This window comes from Acyrthosiphon pisum, chromosome A2 (genome assembly GCF_005508785.2).
Source record: "Acyrthosiphon pisum isolate AL4f chromosome A2, pea_aphid_22Mar2018_4r6ur, whole genome shotgun sequence".
NCBI lineage: Eukaryota > Metazoa > Arthropoda > Insecta > Hemiptera > Aphididae > Acyrthosiphon > Acyrthosiphon pisum.
The window spans coordinates 17,087,591-17,090,715 of record NC_042495.1 but is presented as its reverse complement, the minus strand read 5'-3'; the positions used below and the strand labels follow the sequence as shown (position 1 = coordinate 17,090,715).

General features: G+C 27.8%; 2 long non-coding RNA genes across 2 annotated transcripts; both read left to right on the top strand.

Moving 5' to 3' along the window:
* Nucleotides 1-86: 86 nt before the first annotated feature.
* LOC103310169 lies at nt 87-1,197 on the top strand. The gene is made up of 3 exons (XR_510976.3): nt 87-397; nt 480-634; nt 713-1,197. It is a non-coding gene; the product is annotated as an uncharacterized LOC103310169 (long non-coding RNA).
* A 928-nt stretch (nt 1,198-2,125) lies between these two features.
* LOC103310170 lies at nt 2,126-3,125 on the top strand. The gene is made up of 3 exons (XR_510977.3): nt 2,126-2,653; nt 2,746-2,849; nt 3,025-3,125. It is a non-coding gene; the product is annotated as an uncharacterized LOC103310170 (long non-coding RNA).

The following is a 3,125-nucleotide window of genomic DNA, read 5'->3' as shown; positions in this document are numbered from 1 at the left end:
AAATTCCAAATATTCACATAGCGTGAGAGTTTTTCCTGTAAGAAATTTTTTTGTACAAAAATCGCACCGGCTCGCTCCTTAAGTAGTAGACTTATGCTTAACCCGATTATTGTTTAAAACTATAGTTTTATCAATAGTATAGTTTCACAATGGTACGCTTAAGTTTTCTATATGTACATATAGTATAATCATATACTATTGTCAACGTAATAATTAGTCTTAGTTCTTTTATATTAAAGATTGGTAATTTTAGTATTTCATTATATTGACTATTGATACATACATAAATTAAATTGATTTTGTTTTATTAATTTAGGATGGTTGTGCTGTACCAGGATGCATATCAAATACCGATTTAGTAGAGGATGAAAATATCAGCTTTTTCCAACCTTCAATGGTAATTATTATAAACATTCATAAATATTGTTTTAAAATAATTGTTGATGTCCGTTCATTGAAGCTTTTTTTTTATTTTGTAGGAAGATTTACATGCCTGGATTTTAGCACTAGGAATGCAGTTAACTGTAGAAAGTTGCTTATGCAAGCTACACTTCAGACCTCAAGATATTTTATACCAAAGAATAAAGCTAAATGGTTCAATTCTAAGAATAGCCATCTAGAAACAATGTACAAGGTATGTAAAATATTCTTGCTATCCAAACATCTCATATCCAACATTACCATCAATGACTGTAATTAATTAATCTTTCAGATTATACAGATTATTGTTCTCCATCTATAAATACTCCATGTCAACTGATATCTGTTCAACCATTGAATAAAAGCTCATACACAACTTGAGTAATACTTGCTATTTAACTTTAAATATTTCTGGAATTCTAAATATTATGAAACCATACCGTTAATTTAATTCATTATTTTTATTGTTTTTAGGTATTTTTAAGTGTATTTATAAGTCATATGTATATTTGTAAAAAAAACTATCATTGTAATCTTTTATGTTAATTTTAATGATACTACTTTTAGTGTTATAACGAGGGGTTTGAGAACTGCCAGGATTAGTAAATACATTCCAAGTTATTATTCTTATTCTAATTAAATTTATTTCAAACTGGAATGGTACAATTTGTGCAAACAAAAAATTATGTATATGTTTGTTAGGTTATATAGAAAAATGACAACTTTATAGCAAACTATTTATACCATATGATGAACAATATATATTGTTATGTTTTACATACAGTGTTGCTGAGTACAGTTAAAAATAGTGGTTCTTCGAAAACTAAAAGGTCTATTTTCATTGGATTTTCGTATATAAAGTTTTGCCATTCGTTACGTTATATCATACTATAGTAAAAGTAGCAAATTAGTACAAATTAGTATTTTTTTCTATATAGATATTTAAAACTACTTATAATGTAATTGATTGATATAATAATTTTGAAATTTCGTCATTATATGTTTAACCTACGTTGGTTATTAAATAATTATTACATTTTAAATTTGATAAATTTTGTCAAAATTCGATCTTTAAATGCTTATAAAAAAAAAATTGTGCCTATGTATTTTAAATATTATTCAACTGCTATTGTAACAATATATCAGGAACCTTGCATTAAATTTTCACGGTTTTTTACCCAACAAACAAAATTTTATTGATATTTATAGAAAAAAAAACTAAACAAATTGAAAACTGACAGTGTCCGCAAACAGCTCAAAAAAAGTCAAAATATTTTCAAAATTTTATGGTGTATAAGAAATGAGAATATTAACATTCAGTGAAATTTTCAAATATCTACAGTCACTTGTTTTTTAATTAAAATTAAATAAGAAAATCGTTACGTAAGAAATTGAGTGAATATCAAATGTTGTAAAAATATAAATTTCAAACGCTCATAAAAATTTAATTTGACTTTTTTGTAGACATTTTTTTTTTTTGATAAAGATAGACAATATTATGAGGATGTATTACATTTTCAAATCTTAGATTTAAAAAGAAAAATTTTTACGAATTCTTAACTAAACATAATTTGCTAATTTTCGTGATTTTCCCATATTTTGTCAATTTTTGAACTTTAAATGATAATAAAAAAAAACTGTGACTAGGATTTTTAATATTTCTCAAATATCACTGTAACTATATAGTAGGAGCCTTATATTAAATTGTCAAGTATTTTTATTCAACAAATAAAGTTTTATTGACATTCATAGAAAAAAAACGAATAATATTGGAAACTGAAAACGTTTCTAAACACTACGGAATATTAGTGTTTTCTTACCGTGTGTGTTTGTCTGGCCGAACAGTGAATAGGTGCTTTTCGTTTTCAATAATACAAATAATATCTCATCATATTTGTGACTGTGAAATCAAAAAGTTGTCTTTTTCTTGGTTCCGTTCGTGTGTTTTGTACAGTACTCGCCGAGATTTCAGCAGTAGACATATCTTGTATGTATTATACTTAAAGCATATTAAACCTTTGAAAAATACAACACACGATACCTGACCACCCAACCATTTTGTGGATGACTGGATTAACTTCCACGGGAAAACCTACACATCAATACACAATCATCGGTCTATAGAAGACCGAAATACAGCTGGTGTCGTATACATTCCAAGGCTGAGTGGTCGAGGCTACCCACGTCCGTTGATCAAGTTCTTTTTTCTAAGTTCCGACTGCGTACAATACAGGTAACTGTCTACTGATAAGGTTAACTTCAATATCCGACTAGTAAAATTGGTCTCGGTGGTTGCACTTTTATATTAATTATTTTTGATGATAGGTACTTTATTCATAAAATTACATTTTAAAAATGTACAAGTGTGTGGTGTGTGGCAATAACTCTAAGAACACCAAGGTCAAACGTTCTGAAGGTACTTATCATGGGTGAGTATCAATTGGTTCAAGAAATTTACCTGAAACTGTTGTGAAAAAAACGCACATGGATTTTTGAATCATATTATTGATATGGTTCATTATCCTGGTGCGGGAATTTTGAACCGGTTTAGCTTAGTAATTTCTAATTGCTAATACGATGTTCCGTTAAAAACTGCTTTAACAGGCATTCAAAGAATCTCAGTCTTTTTGGCTTTCCTAAGGATTTAACGCTGAGAAAAAAATGGATGGAAAAATGCGGGATAAAAAAGGATCCCGCTGAAATAA